Below are 25366 nucleotides of genomic sequence, written 5' to 3'. Positions count from 1 at the left end.
ATTTAAATGATTATGTTCCAGTTCTTACCATTGAGAAAGTATAGTATTCTAAAGACCCAACTAATGAGGCCATCTTAGTGAGCTTGATTTAGAATAGGTATGAGTCTAATATATCCTAGAAACTATGGTTTTCCCCTCTCATGTGACTGTTGACTGTCCTTTTGGAAAATTTCCTTTAGTTTGAAATCCTTGATCTATTCAACATTTTCTTATGTTACATCAGCTACTACCACATCAGTGTTTGTATAGCCCATTATTATCTTTAGAAAAACTAGAAACATCATCAAAACCTTGTAGACACTTAAAATTGTCCAAAAGACTATATTAATTTATTTAACATTGCCCTTGACATTATAATTATTAATTAATTAATTAATTATATTTTTCATATTCTTCTACCTATTTAATTAAATTTATTTAATTAAATAAGTTTGCTTGCCTAGTGTATTTAAATTTAATTTAAATACCCCCCTCCCCTAATGTCTTAAATTTATTTAATACAAGATCCCTCCATGAATTCCCCTTTTAAATAAATTCTATTTATTTAAATCCTCACATCTCATTAATTCTTCTAAACCTATGATTAAATTAAATCTTATTTAATTTAATCTTAAGCCTAGCCTAAAACCTAGCCTACACCCATCATTTTCATCCTCTTAAGCCTAATTCCTCTTTAATCCCACTTAATCATCCTAATCTCCTTCCTAATCCCCCTCATTAGCCTAAGAGTGTGCTCACACATGTGTGAGATGGCATGACTACACACTCCCCTTTGCACTCTTGTCTCCCACTCTTCTTCTCAAGTTTGCTCACACATGTGTGAGCAAACTTTGAATTCTTAACCATTTTCATGGATTGCATGTCACCTTATGTGGCATCTACATGGATTCCACCTCATCGAGCCCTCCCTCAAGCCTATAAATAGAGGGCTTGTCTGAAGCATTTTCATCTCCTGTTATTGCATTGTTACCATGCCATTTTGAGTCTTGAGTTTTCATGCTAGGGTTTTCATTATAGTTTGAGTTTTCATAGAGATTTCTAGGTGAATACTAACCATTTGGTAGCTGGTTTAGCTTTGCATTTTCATTATTGGTCTAGTTTACATGTATTTTCTTATCTCCATTTCATTTACATCTTTGTTTAGCTTGCATATCTAGTTAGTTTCTTTGTTGCATTTCATATTTTCACCATTGAATGCTTTCAAGTATGGATTTCTCCATAGCCATTTCTTAAAGTATTCTTCATTTAATGTAGTTTAGGATCATATTGCATCCTCGCTCACATTTTCACATTCACTCAAGAGATTCATCATTTTGTTGTGTTTGGGAGAGCACACCAAACATACCCCCCATCTTAACACACCAACAAGGCCTCTTATGGATGCCTTTGTTGAGCTGTAGAGGTGGCTAGAAGATTGGGTTTGTTGGATTCTTAGAGTTGTAAAACTCAAGCAAGCATTAGTTAGTTAATGTTCTTTCACTTTAATGAGTCTTTGATGCATATTTGAGGTTTTTAACTAATGTTTTCTTGTTGATTCGTGCTCCCAAAAGGTCACATTTTTTAGCACACAAAAACAATAGTGATTTTTATCACTAAGGAGATTTGTAGTGATTTTTATCACTTAAACTTAAGGGTTAATGAAATTGTATGGATTAAACACTTTCATTTGAATGCATGAATGTTAGGTTAGCCAACATTTAGGCTTGGTGCTTAAAATTGACATGGATGTTTAGGCTGGCAAACATTTGGATTTGGTGCATAAAATTGACATGAATGTTTAGGATAGAAACAACATTTGGTTTTGGTGCTTAAAAAGAATTCACACCATCTTGAATGCATTAAGGGACAATGGACATGTATGCCTAGGCTAGATCACATTTACAATTGGTGCTTAAAATGGGGATGTATGCCTAGGCTAGATCACATTTGGATTTGGTGCTTAAAATGAAGTCATACACTCTTGAATGCCCTAAAGTAAATTGACTTTATTTTTAGCATTTTATTTTCATGCACTTGCTTTAATTTTTTGTTGATGAATCCACATTTTCATTTACGTTGGCAACATTTCAAGTTGGAAAGAACCTTGCACATTTTAATCATGAGTGTCTTCAAGTAGATTACAAAACCTAAAGCTTCATTGGGAAAGAACAAGTGTCTTTTAAACCCTAAGGCCACTTATGTATTCTCTACCCTCGCACCTTTGGGTGATCTTAGGTGCAGAAGAAATAAGTGGTCTTGTTTTTCTTTTTTAGGAGGCCTACTTAGAGATTTCATCACCCCTTGGGATGACCTCAACTCCAGTGTTCTGGCAGAGTATAAATATTAGGAGGTGAATCAAAAGACACCTCTCTTGGAAGTAAAATCTTGTCACTCTTGGCTAGGCCCCAAAGAAATTTATACCTTTGGGAAGTGAAGGAGGAGATTTGGGCTACCATCTCCTCCCTACTACATGGCATTATTTTCTTTCATCTACATATTTGAGCCTCACATACCTTGCGTATATTGAGGACACCCCTAGTTGAGCTTGTTTATCCTAGTCAAAACTTTATAGATACACCATCTAATATTTTCTTGTATATATATTTCATCGTATGCTTTGCTTTCCAAATTTCATAAAAACCCAAAAACATCATAAAACATAAAAATCCAAAAAAATCGTAAAAGTTCAAAAATCCAAAAAATAAATAAATCAAAACATTTCAAAAACAAAAAAAACAACAAAAAGAAACTCTTGTTTCCTCCATCACTTCTTCTATCCACCCATCCCATCATCATCATGCATCTCTTGTCTTAATCACGTTCTTAATCATTCAAATCATTCCTTAAAATCTTAATCATCTCTATTCATCCAAATCATTTCCTCATTTTCTTAATCATTCAATCAAATCCATAATCTTCATCCTAATCATGGTTCATAATCCACATCAAGATCCAATTCCCTCATTCAATGATTCATCTTCATGATTCTTAATCCAATCCCTTGTCAAATTTAGTCATTTCTAATCAATTCTTAATTCAATCCATTTACATCTTTCTCCATAATCAATCTTTCTAATTTCATTCATTCACGTCTTCTTCTAATTCAAGTTTGCATCACATCTTCTACTTTGGACATAGGAGCATTGTCACGAACATTGGACTTTAATTCAAATCCCACTTTCACTTGTTTGCAATATCATAGGTTTTTTTTAATCAAATTAAATAAAACCCTAATCCAATCAATATCAAATTAAATCAAATCAAGTCCAATCAATATCAAGTCAAATTCAATTCAAATCAAATCAACACAAAGTCCAAAATTTCTCCAACTCACAAGTTCATATCCCATCTATCCTCAAAGCTTTCATCACTTTTCATCTAACATCTATGGATCTGAATTTGGTTAATCAAATGGTTGAAAATCTTCAAAGACAATATGGAGTTATAGCTCTTGTTCAACCTACATATCAAATCCATCCTCCCCACTTCATATCCAACTCTAATCCATCTCATGTTCATTATTCTTCTACCTTTGACAAAGGAAACCCACCTCATTATCCTTCACCCACATACAATTCCATTCATAGCCCACAATATTCTTGAAACACAAATGCCCTTGCCATGAAAATGGAGCAACTAAAGAGTTACCTCCTAGCAAGTCAGCAGAAAAAGTCCACCTTCCATGACATGTGTCCTATTCCTCCATGTTTTGAAGACCATAGACCTCATGTCCCATCCAACCCCAACCCTCCATGCAATTCCCTTCAGAATCCTAATCCTCCAAAAATATCATCCCCACCTCGTAAGGGGTATTTCTCATCATTCTTGGCTAAGTGTAAAATACAAAATGAAGAAAGCCAATCACCCAAAGCCATACCCCCAATTCCATCTCAAGATATTCCTCTAAAGCATGACATTATAGATTCCTCTTCTCCTCTAGATCTGAGCATTTCTCTATCCCATCATTCCCTTATCCCTCAAGATCCATTTATCCCTCCTAGTCCATCTCATGATTCCCTTCCTAATAAAGATCAAGACATTCCATGTACCATAGATTTTACCATTTCCACTCCATCTCATGAGTTAGCATCCGCAGATCCTCCACTTCATGCAGAAGTTCCTTCCACTCCATCCACTAATACTCCTCCATGTCAAGATCAAATCACTCCATCTCATGATCCTATTCCATCTCATGATCCACTCATTCCACTACATGCTCCTCTTGTAAGTCAAGATCAAAGCAACCCTTCATTTGTCTATCATGATCCCCCTCCATCTCATAATCCTATTATCCCTCATCATCCCCTTCATGATCCTAATCCTTTGCATGACCCAATCACACCTATCCAATCCACTCACGAACCTCATCTACATGAACTCGTATCTTGTGTTAAAAATGATAAGCATCCCATCAAAGAAATAATGTCTCAAGATGTTGGTACACCTTCCACTCCTTCCAAAACTAAATGTTCCCATCATTCATATTCCAAGTCCATTTTGGGACCTTATATCCATAATCTGCTTCCTTCCTCATTACCATCCATTTTGGGTCCTTCTATTTCAAAGCCAAGCCCTTCATCCCTTCCTTCCATTTTGGGCCCTTACATACATCCATCCACCATATCCATATTTTCCACTTCATCCCCTCATGCTCCTAGTAAAGATCAACAAAGGCACACATCCTTGAATTCCTTCCAACATTCACCATCTATACGCTCTCCTTCATACACCCGTACCATGGCCAATGGAAGCAAATTGGATGCCCAAGAAAAAGAAAATAAAGCTAAAAATCCAAAAAATCCAAAGGATCAACATGTCCCCTCTAAAAGACATGTCCAAGAAAAGAAAAATCTGATCCAAAGCAAAATCAAAAGGCTGCAAAGGCTGAAAATACAAAATGCTAAAATTTTGTGGATCCAAAAGCTACTTAATGTAGCAATGAATCTCAAAGAAAACTTCAAAATGGCATCCAATCTTGCTAATCCAAAGGCTTCCCTCATTCATAAATCATCCAAGCTTCCATTTTCCAAATCCATTTTGGGTCCTTATATACCCAAATCCACCATCCTAAATCCATTGTCTCCTTCATCCATTTTGGGTCCCTATATCCCAAAATCCAAACTTTCTCCTACATATCCTCCAAAATTTCCTCCTTTCCATCACCCTTCAAGGTGTGTGCCAATGATGATCTTTCTACCTCCTTCATCCATTCATTCACAAGTCTTCCAACCTAGCATCCATCAACCATGTCTTCCTCCCATCCACTCCACCCCCTTAATCCAAACCTTTTCATTGGTCATTATCCTCCATTCCCCAATCCCCTTCATCCTTCTTTTCATTATCCTACCAACATCTATGAGAGACTAGTAAAAATTCCTTGAAAATAACAAAGAAAGAGAAAAAAATAAAAAGGGATCCCACCCATGTATCTAGATTCTTGAGTCCTCCCTTTCCATCCAATGTCTTCCAATTCCACTTATCCATCCATTCACTTTTCCTTTTCCACTTGCACTCTACACTAGGGGCAAGTTCCATCCATACCACTCTTCCATATATACCTTCCATACTTTGATCTACCATTCATCATCCTTTTCCATCTTTGATCTTGACTTTCACTATCCTTTCATCCATCCATATGCACTTTCTATGTCCATACATTTTCCTACATACATCTTGCAATCCTTCCATATATTTGATCTTGACATGCTATCCATATCTCGCATCCCATAGTCCTTGTCATGTTCATCTATTTTCCATTCATACACCTATATACTTCCATCCTTCTTTCATATGACCTTGATCTTGGTTATCCTCTCCATCCCATCCACTTTATATCCCACACTCTATCCATATCATTATCCCTTTTTCATACCCTCCCTCCCATATCCCTTATTCATTCCCCTTTCATACCTATGCTAATGATCACTATTAGAGGCACAATACCAAAATGTTCATACATGCTTTGGAAGAGCACATGCATTCCCTTCCTCCCTACTTTATCCTTCACACCATCTTTCCATTTTCATGCATCCTTTCCCACCATATTTTCTTCCATTTTCCTAGCCTTGGTATGGGGCATTTGGACTCCTTTGAAACATGGTCCTTGGCTCTGCATTTTTCCCTCATATCCTTACCATCCCTTGGTTATCCCTTGTCATTGGTTATATTCCCTTCCACCCTCCATCAATTTTTACTTCTTGCAATCCATTCAATCAGTTCATTTCTCCTCTAATCTAATCACATTCCCTTCTTCCAATCATTTCATACAAATCAACTTCAAGCTTATCCCATCATTCATCTCATTCAATCAAAGTTCTTCCATTATCTTATCATATCTTATCCAAATTCTTCTAGTTCATTATCCAATCTCATGACATTGAGCTTCAACCATCAAACTGAGCTTCAACCCATCAAACTGAGCTTATCAAATAGTGATTGCAAATAAACTTACACAAATTAATAGTGAGACTAAATGATTTAATAACCTTGTTCATTTTACCCCATTTCCAGTGAACAATCACAAACATTTCAATACAGTTCAATCAAATAATCAATTTTTGCCTTACAGGATGAATCCTTCCTACACAGGCTTAACAAATTTCACTATCAAAATCAAGTTCATGGCAAGCATGGTGGATTGAATGACTACTTGGTCATAAGGTCTTTTTGTTGATTTTATCTTTGTGTGTCAGCGATAGCCTTTCCAAGTGTGCCTCAATCTTCAATATCTTGGTATCATTTGAATGGTTTAACCTAATTACATGTGTCATTTTGTGATATGATCTATTTTTATGGTTTTTTAGCACATCTTTGTCGACTTTTGAGTTATGGTTATGCATTGCTCACTGGAGGCAATGGGTTAGCACACTTTCCACCAAGATCCATAACAAGACTTTGGGTGTGCCCAAACCACTCCAGTGCATATATGTCATTTGTTCCATCATGACTCGAAAACCTACATCTATTGTGTTCAGAGTCTAGTCTGCACAAAGGCATATTGTCATCTATGCTACTATAGCATTTGATGCATAACTCCTCTTGCAATATCAAAATAACGTGTACTCTCCCATATGAACACAACTAAATCTCATGCGTTCATGTAGTTAAGTTGCATTTAGATTAATCATTATCCACTTCACCCTGCTTCATGTTGATCTTAACAACAAGTCATGCAAGGCCTTTCCTTAAGCCTTTTTCCTTCCCTTTTCCTTCCTGTGTCTATTTTTGAGAAAATGGGGCAAAATATATTCATTTTCACCCCATTTCCTCGAGGGGGCACCCTCCTCCCCTGTCGTCACTCTTAGGACTCCTACCTTCTTTGGGGCAACCTATATTTTCTTTTCTTTGATATAATGTCGTCCCGACATCACATCAAAGAGGGGCAAAATGTAGACACTTAAAATTGTCCTAAAGACTATATTAATTTATTTAATATTTTCCTTGACATTATAATTAATTAATTATATTTTTCATATTCTTCTACCTATTTAATTAAATTTATTTAATTAAATAAGTTCACTTGCCTAGTGTATTTAAATTTAATTTAAATGCGTCCCCCCCGACCCTAATGTGTTAAATTTATTTAATACATGATCCCTCCATGAATTCCCCTTTTAAATAAATTCTATTTATTTAAATCCTCACATCTTATTAATTCTTCTAAACCTATGATTAAATTAAATCTTATTTAATTTAAAACCTAAAACCTAGCCTACACTCATCATTTTCATCCTCTTAAGCCTACTTCTTCTTTAATCCCACTTAATCATCCTAATCTCCTTCCTAATCCCCCTCAATAGCCTAAGAGTGTTCTCACACATGTGTGAGATGGCATGCCTACACACTCCCCTTTGCACTCTTGTCTCCCACTCTTCTTCTCAAGTTTGCTCACACATGTGTGAGAAAACTTTGAATTCTTGACCATTTGCATGACTTGCATGTCACCTTATGTGGCATCTACATGGATGCCACCTCACCAAGCCCTCCCTCAAACCTCTAAATAGAGGGCTTGTCTCAAGCATTATCATCTCCCATTATTGCATTGTTACCATGCTATTTTGAGTCTTGAGTTTTCATGCTAGGGTTTTCATTGTAGTTTGAGTTTTCATAGAGATTTCTAGGTGAATACTAACCATTTGGTAGCTGGTTTAGCTTTGTATTTGCATTATTGGTCTAGTTTACATGTATTTTCTCATCTCCATTTTATTTACATCTTAGTTTAGCTTGCATATCTTGTTAGTTTCTTTGTTGCATTTCATATTTTCACCATTGAATGCTTTCAAGTGTGGCTTTCTCCATAGCCATTTCTTGAAGTATTCTTCATTTCATGTAGTTTAGGATCATATTGCATCCTCACTCACATTTTCACATTCAATCAAGAGATTCATCATTATTTTGTGTTTGGGAGAGCACACCAAACATACACCCCATCTTAACACACCAACAAGGCCTCTTATGGATGCCTTTGTTGAGCTGTAGAGGTGGCTGGAAGATTGGGTTTGTTGGATGCTTAGAGTTGCAAAACTCAAGCAAGCATTAGTTAGTCAATGTTCTTTCACTTTAATGGGTCTTCGATGCATATTTGAGGTTTTAAACTAATGTTTGCTTGTTGATTCATGCTCCCAATAGGTCACATTTTCTAGCACATAGACCTACATCATTAGAACCTATGGAAATCCTACCCGGGCGTACCCTTAATATTAACCCATAGTTAACACCAGCTCAGGTCAAAGATCTCATAAGTATGCTTAAAGAACATAAAGATGCTTTTGCATGGGAATATCAAGACATGTGCAGTATTCATGCTGACACTTGTACCCATCACATTTATATTGAAGAGGGAAGTCACCTAGTTTGACAATTGCAGCACCGACTCAATCCTGCCTTGCGTGATATTTTCAAAGAGGAACTCCAAAAACTTTTGAATGTTGAATTCATGTATCCAATTTTGGATAGCAGGTGGGTATCTGCTTTGGTTGTCATTCCAAAGAAAAATGGTAAGTGTTGTATTTGTGTTAATTATCGAGCTTTAAATAAGGCTACTAAGAAAGATAATTTTCCATTTCCTTTTATTGATCAATTTTTGGATACTCTTGTAGGAAAGTGATTCTTTTCCTTCTTGGATGGATTTAGCGGCTACAACCAGATCTGCATTGCCCCAAAAGATCAGGACAAAACTACTTTTACTTGCCCATGGGGAACCTTTGCATACAATGTTCTTCCTTTTGGGTTATGTAATGCTCCTGCGACATTCCAACGTGCAGTATCAAGTATCTTTGCTGATCTAGTTAATGATTGTGTAGAAGTCTATATGGATGACTTTACTGTTCATGGAAATACCTTTGAAGAAGCTAAAGACAACTTAGAAAAAGTGCTTAAGCGATGTATTGACACTAATTTGTCTTTAAGTCATGAGAAATGTCATATGTTGATGATAGAAGGAATTGTTTTAGGTCATTTAATCTCATCAAAAGGTATAGAGGCTGATCCCAAAAAGATCCAAATAATTCAAGCCCTCCCCACACCTTCAACACAAAAAGATGTTCGGAGTTTCCTTGGTCACGCCAAATATTATAGGAGATTTATTCAAAACTTTAGTAAAATTGCTTCTCCTTTGTTTTCCTTGTCAGCTAAAGATGTTGTTTTCACTTGGACCCCTAAATGTCAAGAGGCCTTTGAAACCATTAAGAAAAAGTTAGTAACTACTCCTATTCTCAAAGGTCCTAATTGGGAATTACCATTCCATATCCACACTAATGCTTCTAATTTCTCAATGGGAGCAATACTTGGACAAAAGGAGGACAATCTCTTCTATTCAATCTACTACATCAACAAGAATTTCATTGGTGCTGAGGTAAATTATACGGTAACTAAAAAAGAATTTTTAGCTCTTATTTATGCTATTAATAAATTTTGGCACTACATTACTAGCTATAAGGTGTTTTTTCATACTGATCATTCAACAATTCAATTTTTGATGAATAAACCTGTAGTAATCGGTAGGGTTATTAGATGGTTGCTTCTATTACAAGAATTTGATGTCACTATACTTGATAAGCCTAGTTGAGAAAATATGGTTACAAATTTCTTGTCCTAGATACCTCAGTCTAATAATGAAGTTGTTCTTGTTGATGACTCATTCCTTGATGAACACCTCTTTGCAATCTCTACCAAAAGTCTATGGTATATCGACATTGCCAACTATTTGGTTACATGCAAATTTCCACTCACTTCTCCCCTCATGAGCATCATAAGTTGGTGGGCCTTAGTGGATAGTATACTTGGATCAATGGTCTTCTATTTTAAACTAGCATTGACAATATCATGTGTCACTACATTCCTGAGGAAGATGTCTTTGACATTCTCTATGCTTATCATACTGAACCTTGTGGAGGACACTTTGCTGATCAACAAACTGCTCAAAAGATTTTGACTGTAGGTTATTACTAGCTTACACTCCATAAGTATTGCAAACGTTATGTCCAACATTGTGATCAATGCCAGTGCATGGGTCATCCTACACGATCATATGAGATGCCACTTCACCCTCAGCTTTCTATTGAGCCTTTTGAAAAATGGGGTGTTGATTTCTTTGGACCTATCAACCCACCTTCTAAAAACAAGGAATATATTCTTGTTTGTATAGATTATGTTACAAAGTGGGTTGAGGTGGTTGCACTTAAACATGCTCGAGATACCAAAGTTGCTGAATTCTTATATTTTGAGATCTTCACTCATTTTGGTGTTCCACGAGAGATCACTACTGATCAAGGATCTCAGTTCACTTATGACCTCATTTTTGCATTAATCAAGGAATATGAGATTCACCACATAAAATCATCACCTTATCATCCTCAAGCGAATGGACAAGTTGAGGTAACTAATCGGGAACTAGAGAATATTCTTACCAAAACTATTGCACTTCATAAGAGTGATTGGGCCACACTACTTCCTGAAGCTGTGTGGGCCTATCGTACTACGTGGAAGACCACCACTGGTTTGACCCCTTATGAATTATTTTATGGTTAGAAGGTTGTACTTCCCATTGAGTTCTAGATTAAGACTCTACAAACTACACTTGAACTTGGATTGAGTCTCTCTGATGCTCAAAAGGAATGACTAACTCAACTCCACTCCCTTGATGAGTTACGTGATGCAGGAGCATCTTGACCCTTAATACATTATGATGAATTTTATAATATTGTAATATTTAAGTCATTTATATTTTCCTATAACCATGTTGAAGAAATGGTTAAAATTATTAACTTTGCATTGTGATGTATTAAAAACTAGAAAAAAAAAATTTGCATTGTAATGGGAGTGCTTAAAGAAGCATTGAAAAATGTACAAGGGTTAAAAGAATGTGTTGAGTTGGTTAAAAAGGTGGTTGGGAAGTTGTAAAAAACCACAATCACTTTAAAATCATTGTATTGGTTGTTCCAAATATAGAGGGATGAATGAGAAGAAGAATAGATCATTTTGAAGCAATTAGTTTTCAAGAAGTTGTCATTTTGATTTGTTTTAACTATTTTAGTGCTGGTTCCAGGTCTTGTACCACCATGTACAACCTAGAACCCTTTTATTTTCTATACATTTGAAGATTAAGATGAATAATCTTATTTTTCTTTTTGGTTTGGAACAATTTTGTTAAGTTTTGAAGAAGTTATGCTAGTTTTGGTAAAAATGGTTATTTGCAAATTTGAGGATGCCCAGCTATAGTCAGATTTATATGTTTGGTATGGGCATATTTGGATGAAAAAAAAACTCTAATTGTATTCATTGGAAATATATATGAACCTTCTCTTATTTTCAATTGGTTTGAGTCATTTTCATTCATATATGTGTCAGTTATGTTCATTTTAATGAAGACTAGTTTTTAAGGATTTGTTTTGAAGTTACAGGAAATGATTGGTACTGGTAGAAAAATTATGAATTAGAAAATTTAATGAATTATATATTAAGAAACTAGACTCATATAGGGTTTATTAAAAATTCATTTGGTTGTAATTGGAGTCATTTTGAGGAAGTTATTAGATGCCCTAGGTAGGGTTTCTATTTTTACTTCTAATTTATGATAGAGAAAATGGGTCTACATGCAGAGATTATAACATGTAGTGGATTTATTATTTTTGAATAAGCTTTTGATATCTTTTAGTATTATTAATTTGGAACAAAATTGCCAAAGGGTTTTGAAAGAAAATTTCAAAATTGAAAGTTATGAATAATGTGCACGGGTATAGAAGTCAGGATATTCAAATCAAGAAGGGTTGATGACTTTGTGTTGGAAAATGCTTTGTTTTGCCTCATAAGATATCTAAGAATGAAATTTCTTTAATGGATATTGAAGGAATAAGAATGTATCCCAACATTTTTTTTACTACATTGAATCTATTTATATTAGATTGGTATCCAAGTTGGTTCATATACCTTTCTAATGAATACAACTAGAGTTTCTGTTTCATCCAAATATGCGTGTACCAAACATATAAATCTAATTGTAGCTAGGCATCCTCAAATTTTCAAATAACCAATTTTACCAAAACTAGCATAACTTCTTCAAAACTTAACAAAATTGTTCCGAACCAAAAAGAGAAAGAAGATTATTCATCCTAATCTTCAAATGTACAAAAAATACAAGGGTTCCAGGCTATACATGGCTGTACAAGACCTGTAACCAATAGTAAAATAGTTAAAACCAATCAAAATGAAAAGTTCTTGAAAACCAATTGCTTCAAAATGATCTATTCTTCTTCTCATTCATCCCCCTCTATTTGGAATGACCAATTCAATGATTTTAAAGTGGTTGTGGTGGTTTACAACTTCCCAACCACCTTTTTAACCAACCCAACACATTCTTTTAACCCTTGTACATTTTTAAATGCTTCTTTAAGCACTCCCATTACAATGCAAATGTATTTTTTTCTAGTATTTAATACATCAAAATGCAAAGTTAAGCATTTTAACCATTTCTTCAACATGGTTATAGGAAAATCTAATCGACTTACATATTAAAATATTATGAAATTCATCATAATGTATGAAGGGTCAAGATGCTCCCACATCATACTCCCATGCTTAAAAGATTTCCATGTCCCATGGAAATGTGTAGTGGAGAGATCTGCAAACAAATCTTTCACTTCCTTGTCTTTATCACTGGGTCCATGCTTTAGCTATTTACTCTATCTTTTTAAAATAACTCTCATCAATGGAGTAAAGACTAGCTACTAGCCATCACACTTCTCACTGCTTCTTCATACCACCTTATTGTCATCTTACCCAACAATAGACTCAATTTGGTGATGCACTTCCCACTCTCGCTCAGTGGTTGCTCTCAACATCCTACTCTAGACGTATCTCTGATAGAGACAATACCAAGATCCTAGCTTGAGATCTTCACATATACAATTGCAAATGCATCCTTCTTGCAACTATGATGGATCCACATACCACCAGTTATCTCTACCCAAAAAAATACCAGACCTTTCACTAGCTCCGATACCAATCTGATGTAAATAGGTTCAATGAAGTAAACCAAATTTTGGGATACATGCTTAGTCCTTCAATATCCATGAAATAAATTTCATTCTTAGACATCTCATGAAGCAAAACAAAGCATTTTTCAACACAAAGTCATCAACCCTTCTTGATTTTCATATCCTGACTTCTATACCCGTGTACATTATTCATAACTTTCAATTCTGAAATGGTCTTTCAAAACCCTTTGGAGGATTAGTTCCAAATTAGTAATACTAAAATATATCAAAATCTTATTCAAAATAATAAATCCATTACATGTTGTAGTCTCTGCATGTAGACCCATTTTCTTTGTCATAAATTAGAAGTAAAACCAGAAACCCTACCTAGGGCATCTAATAACTTCCTCAAAATGATCCAATTGCAACCAAACTAATTTTTAATAAACCTTATATGAGTCTATTTTTTGAATATATAATCCATTAAATTTTTCAATTCATAAATTATTCTACAAGCACCAATCATTTCTTGTAACTTCAAAACAAATCTTTAAAAACTAGTCTTCATTAAAATGAACATAACTGACACATAGCTAAATTAAAATGACTCAAACCAATTGGAAATCATAACTGGTTCATATATATTTCCAATGAATGCAACTAGAGTTTTTTTTTCATCCAAATATGCCCATACCAAACATATAAATCTGACTATAGCTGGGCATCCTCAAATTTGCAAATAACCACTTTTACCAATACTAGCATAACTTCTTCAAAAATTAACAAAATTGTTCCAAACCAAAAAGAAAAATAAGTTTATTCATCCTAATCTTCAAATGTATAGAAAATACAAGGGTTGTAGGCTGTACATGGTGGTACAAGACTTGAAACCAACACTAAAATAGTTAAAACCAATCAAAATGACAAGTTCTTGAAAACCAATTGCTTCAAAATGATCTGTTCTTCTTCTCATTCATCCCTCTCTATTTGGAACAACTAATACAATGATTTTAAATTGGTTGTGGTGGTTTACAACTTCCCAACCACCATTTTAACCCAATACATTCTTTTAGCCCTTGTACATTTTTCAATGCTTCTTTAAGCACTCCCATTATAATGCAAATGTATTTTTTCTAGTTTTTAATACATCACAACACAAAGTTAAGCATTTTAACCATTTCTTCAACATGGTTATAGGAAAATCTAAATGACTTAAATATTACAATATTATGAAATTCATCATAATGTATGAAGGGTCAAGATGCTCCCACATCATTACGTCAAGAAGCACTTCTTCATACTAAACTTGTTCAAAATTAATGAACATTGTGGCATAACAAACACATTTGTCAGTATTCTTTTCAGCCTGGCAATTGGGCACTTTTATATGAATCTCGATTCCAAGATTTTAAAGGTAAATTTCATACAAGATGGCTTGGACCTTATGAAATTGAACATGTATATGACAATGGTGCAGTCTAACTTTGCACTATGGATTTTGAACGTCGCAAGCTTCTTGTTAAGGGTCATCGATTGAAACTATATAAAAGGCCTCTCTTGAAGGAAACTTTCTTTTTGGAGATTACCAAGGAACTCACCATGGTTCCCTTTGATCTCCTTTAGCATTGATAGTATATATATCATATTATAAATAAAATAAAAAAATAAAATAAAAAAAGGAAGAAAGAGAAGATCCAACAATAAAAACTAGGTCTTTGGCATTGTTGGCCAACTACCTATTGAAAAATGGGTAATCCAACAACTTGTAGTTGTTAGACTTCCTGGACATGAAAACTAGTTCGCTAACACTTCCAGGTGACACTTGATTAAAAATTGATTTCTCGACAGTCTAGTGTCATAAATAAATAAATTTAAATAATAATAATAATAATAAAAATAAAAATTAATCTCTGCAATAGGATGTTTTCTTGTTCCTATCACCCCCTTCTCTTATCATTTAGTGACTCTCCTATCACTCTGGCTTTTTCAAATGAACTCCACAACTCTCCTTGCCATGTGTCTCTGTTTGTGATCTTCTCTTTTGATGATTCTCCTTTTTAAATCTTTTCATCATAGGTTTCATTCCTTTTCATGAGCTACATTTATTTTTCAAAGGTGTTCATTGGATTTTTCAGCATAATTACTCCATATTTGGCTCGTGCGGCATGGATATTTCTCAATCATCACTCTATCATCGATAGCCAATCATTCTTCTACTTTTCAGGGACTCTTTATACCCTCCTTTTAGTTGTACTTTGTTTTCTATTTTTTAATGTCTAGTTTTAGCAAAACTGGGATGTTTTCTTGCCAAAGTTGGGGGGGTGTCGTACCTATGCATTTCCCATTAATTATTTTCGTTCCTAAAAATTTCTCCTTATGATTTCTTTACACAATTTGGAGCTCTATTACCATTATTTTACCTCTGCATTTCCCATTAAAATGATAGATTTTGATCAGCCCTCCATTCCTCTCTATTTTCCTTTTGGATTGAAAATTTTTCTGCTAACATGGGTGGAAAATGTAAGTAGTTTGAACTAGACTCCATGGACAAGTTACTAGAAAATAATGAAGCCTACACAATTTTTCATCATGCGGGATGGCATTGACTCTTTTGTTGAATGTAGGGTTATGACCTTGCCATTGCTGAAGAATTCACCCACACCTTTGTTCAAGACTCTATGACAATATAGGGCATCACCTTTCCCATGACAGTGTAGACAGTGGCCACTGTAACAGATCTTCCCCAAATTGGTGAATTATATTTTCCCACTGCTAGTACATGGGTTATAGAATTAAAGATCGACAAAACCAATTTCCTACAGTGCAATGAGTCCGTGGAGGTTGTTAAGGGACAAGGAGCTCGACACAAAAACCTTCCTTTGCCATGGGATTGGTAACTCATTTTATAGGTCATCATATTACCTATGAGGGCTGCTTTAATTTTTTTCATGCACATCATTTACGACTCATGCTTCATTTGAGGATAGGGCAACTAGTTAATCTTCCTTATTATCTTTATTATTCCTTGCACTTAGTTTAAGGAAGGTCACAAAAATTCCCTAGCACATCATGGTTTAATCAAGCTGCTAGTCATACATGGTCTTTAGCTCCAGGAAACCCCCATAGCATGGGATGCATTTGTTCACCCTGCATATGATGCCCTTTAACCCTAACAAAAAGAAACTAAAACTATGATTGAGGAACAACCCTCTCTAGATCATGACCTAGAGATAATCCCTGTTGCTGAACCCAACACCCAAAAAGGGCCTACACATTTCCTCTAGTACAAAAACACCTAGCCCCTCTTTAGTATGCCATAATCTGCCATGGTCTGCTAGCCATTTAAAAAACCTAGCCAATGCTGCTCAAGCTGCTGCTACAAATGTGGAAGTTGAAATTTTAACCAGTAGTTCTAATAAGAAATGGAAGGAAAAAGTGGATAGAGAATATCACCATCAAGCCAAACATATAAAAAAATAGAGGAAGGCACCATTCATAGAAATTTTACTAATCTTTGCCAACAAAGAAGACAATTTTAATGAAGGTGACACTATTGCAGACTAGTGTGATCCTCTGGATAATTGAAAAATCCAGAAGCAAATGAGGAGGGAGAAACCTTAGAAGGCCAAACTTTAAATTCTAATGAGGAACCTAAATTTCCATCTATGGAAGAAACAAGCCCTGATAAAGCTGCGAAATCTCCAAAGAATAACCCTAATCAAGAAGATAGGGATGAACCAACATTGGAAGTAGGAGATGAATTTGAATCCCATGTTTTATAGGAAGATGATACATTGCAAAATATTCCCCAGAAGACCCATGGATAGGATGAAGATCATTTAAAGAAAAATCCAGAAGATACTATTGAAACACTTGAAAAAGAAACTCTTTGGGGAGATGCTACAGGAACTATAGAGAGCTCATGTCGCCCAAAATCTATTAAGGCCATGACATCACAATCTTTGACTATTTCTAAAATGTCTTCATGGGACCTTTCAGGTACTTCTGGTCTTCTTTTTAACCCTATTCCACTGCAAATGATAATACCAAAAATTCCCATTGTTACTGTCAATGAATTTTTGCATACTTTTATACAACTTTATTAGGAGCTTCAACAATTCAAATCCAAGGCCATATTACAGGATAATGTTAACAGTCTAGCTCTTGTCCTAAAAGAGTCTATGGAGCACCTTGACAACAACATTCTACCTGGTTTGTATACTTTGTAGGACATGCAAATCCCTCAATTAGTGGGAGATGATGAGTCCTGATTGTGCCCTATTTTTTTTAATCTTTTACCTCATACATTTCCCACTTTTTTGGCATAAAATTCCCTTTTTGCTAAACTCTTGATAGGAAATTGGAGTATTTAAGTACTTCTTTAAAGAGGGAAGAATAGTTCCTAAAAAGTTATTAATTTAATGAAAATGATATATTGTGACTGATGCTGCTACAGGAGCTAAGGAAACTAAGGATGCATAAAAGTGGAGCTAGTTGTTTGACTGGAGGAACAATTTTTGAAAGTTATAGTTTTCTTATGTTATTTTTAGTAAATAGTTCAAATGATAATAGTTTTTGGCCATATGTTATTTTGGGCCAAGCTCATTTTGAAGATAGTTATATGGCCAGTGGCCAAAACAAATTATCATCCATATTTAGGAATAGGCCGTTTGTCATTCCATCTTAGTTGATTCGGTTAAAACTTATTAAGTCTATATAAGTGAATGTAAATCACAAAGACATATGACTTATGATATATGAAAAGTACTTTCTTTATATTATCTTGGAAAATCCTATGATATAAAAGATGTGAAGCCTTTGTAGCAGCTAATTTCTAGAAATCTCTCACCCTGTGAACCAGAGGAGGCCCCCCTCTTGGGAAGCTTGGTGAGATCACTTTAGTTTATTTTGTGAGTATTTTGCAGTGATTGATTCTTTATGCATCTTTCTGTAGATTAAATTGAATGTGTGTATTTATGTATTTCTCAATTATCAGAGTTCATTGTTAATCTATATAATGCTTATTATTGTTAATCAAAGATTTTCTTGCTCGATGAAATAGTTGGCTAAAGCATTCATATCTGTTTCACTTATCATTGCTTAAATCTCCATTCATTCACTGAATCACTTCCTGTCCTATTCATCATATTTCCTATTGCACTAATCATACTCCCTACTACTCTTATCATACTTCCTACCGCACTCAGAATTGAAACCTATTTATTGCAAATAACTTCCTGCCGCCACTAAATCTCCTGTTGCAACCCAAGTAAAATTAGACCAACCTTTTAATCGGGAAAAACTTTGTAATAGAATTTGTGAAGACATTGCAATTAATTAATTAGAGGAGTTTCAATAGTATTTTTGAATTATTTAGAGGTGTGTTAATAATATTCATAGTATTTATAAAGACATTGTGTGCAACTGTTTAAAGTGTGAACTTTAGATTAGAGCCCTTTTTGCAAAAAGTAATATTAGATGTGTGGAAATTTGAATAGTTCAATTTATTAGCAAGTAGTAATTGCATTCATAAACCTCTTGATTTATTATCTTCACCCCTTATGCAAATATCCATGATATCTCTCATGAGTTTAAGAATCCTAGATTGACATTTTTAAGGGTATTGTTGAATCAATCATATACCATCAAGCTGAACCTCAGTTTTACCCAACACTTTGGAGAAGGTGATTGAAAATCCTATGTATTAGGTGGGTTTAACAACCTATTTTAAATCCTTTAACAGGGTGGCACTTCATGTAAGTGTTTGTAAATCCTCTAACTAGTCACTATTGACAGAGTGTAAAGCCTTTAATAGGGCATGCCTTTCACAGGGGAAACCATCATAAGTGGTTGAACATTGATTGCTGCAATGATTTTTTTGGGTGTCATCCCCATCCCAATTTTACTTCTTATTCCTGGAGGGTTTTTGGGTTACCAAATCTTTGCATTATGTGTTGATGCATGCTTTCATTTCATGTTTTCTTATATGTTTACATGCATGTACATTCCTATCAGTTATGTGTTAATAAGTGTTTAAAAGGATAAAAAATGGTTACTTTTGATTTACCCCCCTACTTTAGAAGTACTCTTCCCATTTGAACATTTCAACAATTGGTATCAAAGCATTGGTTCTCACAAGGAGAAGCCTAATGGCTTGGAGAAAAAGGTCAGAAGATGGAAGTCTTCAAACTTGGGAAGATCATTGACAATCAGGTGATTGATGTGCAACTAGCTCTACACAAAGTAGAGGAAGCTAGGGAGGAATTGGGAAAATTCCTGAAAAGAAGGAAGGAGATAGCCATAGTTGAAAATGACATACACTTCAAGGAGATTGAAACCACACATGTGTTTTCCAATGGAGATTCCAATGAATTTGATGCAGCAATAGCAAAATTAATGGAGAAAAATAGAGCACAAGTTGAAGAAATCAGATTACTCAAGCTTGAACAAGAATCACAAGCCATAATGCTTTGTGAAGTGACTAAAAAAAAGAAAAGAGTTATTGAAGGCAAGGACATGATAGAAGATGACAAGAGAAATGTCATCAATAGGCTGGAAGAGAAGATAATTGAATTTGAAAAGATCTCAAATATGTAGTTGGACACCTTAAGCCAGATGATGAATGTTCATCATGAGCGAAACATGAAGGACATTGAGATCTCCACCTTGAAGATGTAGAATGAACAATTGCAGAATGAATTGAAGAGAGAAAAGGAAATAGCAAAAAGTTACAAGAAACCCAATGAGGCCATCAAGTACTTTGAGCAATTGCTAAAATCACCAAGGGCTAGTAATGATACTTCAGGACTTGGCTACATCAGCACTGAACAAGGAGAATCATTCAAGGCTACAAAAGTAAGAATAAAAAAAGGTAAGAACACTAAACCTACTTGTCACTTCTATGGTAAAAAGGGACATACCTCTAATGTGTGTGTAGAAGCAAGAATAGTCATCAGCGTGATAAGCCTACAAATGCAAACTTCTGTCACAAGTGCAAGAAGCAAGGACATTCAACACAAGACTACAGAAGCAAGACCATGAGGACACCAAGATTTGAGGGTCACTGCTACAACTACAAAAAGTATGGACATAGAGCATTTGAATGTAGATCAAAGCCTATGTGGACACCTAATCTTCTTGCAAGAGGAATCAATCATGTGCATCACTACAATTGGGATTACAATACCAGGTATAGCTATCACTATTGTCAAGAGTATGGACACATTCCTAAAAATTGCATAAGGACACATTTCAAGGGAAGTTATAGCAGGTGGCTAAACCAAACTACATGTTTTAGTTGCTTAAAGACTAGTCATATCAGCAATAACTATCTGTAGTGCCTGCCCCTAGTTTACATTTTTGAGCTACATTTCTGATATCATTGCCAAACTCTTTTAGGCCAATTTATGTTTGATGATTAGTATTATTATTTTAGAGATTATCAGATGATGTTTACACTCAGTTTATTATATGATGAGATTACTTGGTACTCTATATTTCATGCATGTATGATGATTATTCAATGGTTTCAGATATCGATGATGATTAGTTAGATGGTTTATTATTCCATGTGCTTCTTATGGATACTTACCCCGTACTGCATGTGTATGGTGTGCGTGTTGTTTTATTTATGTATGGTGTTTCTGATATGGTTAAGGAAGGGAGTCGTAGTCACCTGCTAATTGGGATCTACACAATGCACCACTTCCTGCCATTGTCTGTTTAGTTAGAATATTGTGTTTGTACATGCATGGATTTTATGCAGGTTGCAGGTACCGGGTATCGACTTCCCTGAATTGTCAGGATGAGCGTACCCTATCGCACTGTCTCAATGGTAAGAGAGGGGAGATAAACTCTTAAGTCCAAATCCTAAACCCTTTAGCCAATTGTCCTAATTGATAATTAGGACAAGTATCTGAGTTAAGTACCCTCCGAATGCATCAAATGATGTAATTTCGTGATTATAACCCTTTTGTTTGATTTGGTATGTATTTTTCTATGATAGGTTTTCGTATGTTGCTTTATGAGTCCTTGGTGTATTTTTCTATTAATTAAGTCTAATTAAAAAGATTAATTAATGATTTAATTTAATAGAGAATTATTATGATATCTTTATATTTAATAAATTAATTAATTAAATAAAAGTATTAAATTTGGAGATTAAAGTTCAAAGATAAATTTAGAACAGGATAATATTTATTTAATTTAATAATAATATAATTGGAGTTCATTTTTAAATAAATGCTAAATATTATTGTTATTTAAATTAATTAAATATGTTATCAATTAAGTTCTAAAATAAATTAAAAGTTGAAAGATATTAAATTATTAAGAATTCTAGTTCGCATGATCTAAGCATGAGTTTAAATATGAGAATTAAATAAAAAGATTAAATTATAGAAATTAATAAGGTTATTTTAATTTCTTAAAAGTGCACATAAGATTAAAGTAATAAATTAATTTAAAATAGAAGTCAAGTGGAATATTAAATAAAGTTATTTAATAATTCAACTTAATGCGCATGAAAGTTGAATGCAAAAGAATAAGAAAAGATAATAAAGGTTAATTTGGAGTTAACTGAGTTGTGCAAAGAGTCTTCTCAGGTAAACGCACAATTAGTGCCCCGACTTGAGGAGAAATTGCTTATCACAACTTTGGGGGTTCATTTTTGAGATAGACGAATTTGGACGGGAATTTTTGTGAGACAATTTTTGGAAGCAAATTTCAGAAAGCTGATACCAAGAAAGTTTTTTAGAGGAAGGTTATTGAGAGGAGCAAATTCTTTTACAGTTCCTGGAGATTGCATAATAGCATCAGGATCAGGTAGGGTCTTGTGGTTTCGATTATCGATTTATTACGCAATTATCCTTTCCTGTCTTCTTCGTGTCTGGGGTTTGTAAATCTGAAATTCTCTGTGAGGAATACTTAAACATTACGATATTGGAATTTATCAGATGCTTGTTTATAAACTTCTGTATACATGAGATTTAAATGGGAAGGGTTGAATCTAATACCGAAATTCTAGATTAGAAGTTTGGATGGTTGACTTTATTTCTATACCAATATATAAAAAAAAAGAAAAAAGAGGCAATTCTTTAATATATATTTATATGTTTATATATATTAAAAAGGATTTCAATTAGTATATTTATAAATCTATATATTTATATATGCATATTTATATTTAAACAAAATTAAATTTTAAAAAAAAAATATTATATAAAACAAAAAAAATTGTTTTAGTGGGGGGGAGGGAATCACCCCGTACCCACCCCCACTGTCGGCGGGCCGACAGTACCTGCGTCGCAGGTACTGCGATGGTAGGTACAGAGTACCTGCCGCCGCAGTGGTCTCCTCAGCCGACGGGCTATAAACATATGTTTAAACATGTTTTTTGGTTTTTTTTTTAATATTTAATTTTTATAATTTATAAAAAAAAACAAATTTTATTATTATATAAAATTTTTAATTAATAAATTTTTAATATATATATTTTTAATTAATAAAGATTTTAATTTTTATTAATATTTAATAATTAAATAATAATGCATTTAACATAGTTTGTAAATATTAATTTATTAATAATTTTGGTTAAACATTAATAAATTAACAATTAATGGTTAGATTAAAATAAGTAATTAGATCAAATGATTATTGATTAATTTAATTAAAATTAGTTTAATTAAAGTTAATTAATAATGAATATTATCTGATTAAATAGTAGATTTGGAAGATTGACTTAATGGAAGTTATTATAGAAATGGGTTAATCGTAAAGGGGTTGATATGAAAACTTTGTTACTTGAAATTCGACATTAAACTGAAACATAAACCTTACCTTAACTCAAATAATATACTTTCAGATCCAATCTCTGAGACTTTGATGTTGTCTTTGTGCTTTGAATGTTTTGGGGTTGGTTTAGCGTTGACCAGTTTAGGTTGTTACCAGAGGCTCGGGGTTGTGAATGTGATGTCATGATGATTTGGTTTCGATCTTTCTTAACCTGACCATGGTAATGTGATGAAGTGCTCTATGACATGATTGTATTTACTGTTTGTTATTGCTTTCCAGTTTCTTTGTATGAAGCTGAGATGTACATATTTGAGATACTTGACTTAACCATTTTCAAGTCTCAATCAATTATATTTGATGACCATTTTGGAGTCTTCGATCAGTATTGTAATTTACTATTGGGATACTTTCTGGTTGCTTATTGGAGAACCATTGGATTTTGTGATCTATCATTGATACCTTCAGTTGCTGATAGAGAATTGTCGTGATCATGTGATTGTTACTTGATGCTTATCTGTTGCTCATGAAGAACTGATGTAATTTTGTGGCTTATCTTTTATGATGTTTTTCAGTTGCTTGTATAGGACTAAGGTGGTTTTATTATGATTCTTTGATTTATGTTTTCATGAGCCTAGGGTAGGTTATCTATGTGTAGAGTCGGGAATGGCTTGCAATGGGGATCAGAGCCCTAAGAGGCTGCCTTGAGAAACCCATTGTAAGTCATTTTTAATAAGTGAAAACATTTACACTAAATGAGAGAAAATGAACCTAACAAGATAATTGTATGTTCTCTCCCATGCCTTGAGTGCTAGTATAGACTAGGATGGGGTAGAAAGAACGCTTGGTTACGACCTTGCATTCCATAGTATACCTCGTCAGTACGAGAGGATACTAGTGGCCGCAGGATCAGTAGGGACCCGAGATTCCTAAGGGATTGCTCGGGTAACTTCTACATGACTTTTGCGATGACACTTTCCCACTTGCATATTAGGTTTCCTACGTGTCTTGTGGTACCTCTGGGATTTAGATGTTGATCTTTTTAGGAACCCTTGAGTTAGCATACTTATAGGATTTCCTGGACTTAGAGAGTATTTATGATTATAGTTTTCATTATCCTATTTGGGACTTGAGACTATCTCCTCAGCGCGGTGGGAGTGGACCATTTAGGTTCCACGCGGTCGGGTGGTAGTGCTTTTACTCTTACCATTGAGATCCATTCCGTGGTCACCGTAGCTGGAGTTTTTCATGATTGGCATTTACCTTCACTATGATCTTGGATTATTATGATGGATGGTTAGATTTTATGATAGATGTTTTATCATTATGGATGTATGGATGTATCATGTATGGGAATAGTTTCATATATTTTTACTGTACTTTGTATCATGGATTTGAGGATGTTGTATCTTTATCTTTACATATGTATATTCTTTTAAGCCTTTCATACCCTGTGACATGTACAGTGGATGATTGAGCATTCCGAATTAATTTGCCGAGAGGCATTCGAAACAAATGTATATTATGGACATGGGACTTTCTGATTATTCTTTCATATGTATGTGATAGTTGTTAGACTTAGAATTAATTAAATTTAAACGTGACTCAACGTCTTGGGATCTTTAAGAAATGTAACTTACAATGTATGTTTGTCGATGATTACATGTTATTGCTTCCGCTACTATGTGTTTGATGTGTATGTTATACTTTCTTACTTAAAAAAAAAATGTTTAGCAAACTTAGTGAAACTTTAGGTTAATTCTTTTGGATCCCTTGGCGGGGCATTACATCTGGTATCAGAGCCTGAGTTTCTACATTGGGAGCTCTGGGTATATTGGAACGCCACTAGTGTTAACTAGTTGAATAAAAATGCAAACCCTAAACTGAAACTTGAAACTAGTTGAACTAAAACAATATGAAAACTATTAGTTACCTATTTTTTTCATACTTCAACACTTAAGTCTTCAAAACTGAAATTATACTTAAACTGAAATTATAAGTAAATTGAAAATTGAAAATATCTTGTTTGCAAAACATGTGTCTTTTATCTATGTGTTTCAGTAGTATGTTTCATGGTTATTTTAGCATCTTGTGTCTTGGATATTATTGTAGGATGGTATCTGGAA

This window comes from Cupressus sempervirens, chromosome 2 (assembly GCF_028749045.1).
Source record: "Cupressus sempervirens isolate cs-2001-9-10 chromosome 2, ASM2874904v1, whole genome shotgun sequence".
NCBI classification, from domain to species: domain Eukaryota; kingdom Viridiplantae; phylum Streptophyta; class Pinopsida; order Cupressales; family Cupressaceae; genus Cupressus; species Cupressus sempervirens.
The sequence above is the reverse complement of the archived record's forward strand: the minus strand, read 5'-3'. Positions refer to the sequence as shown.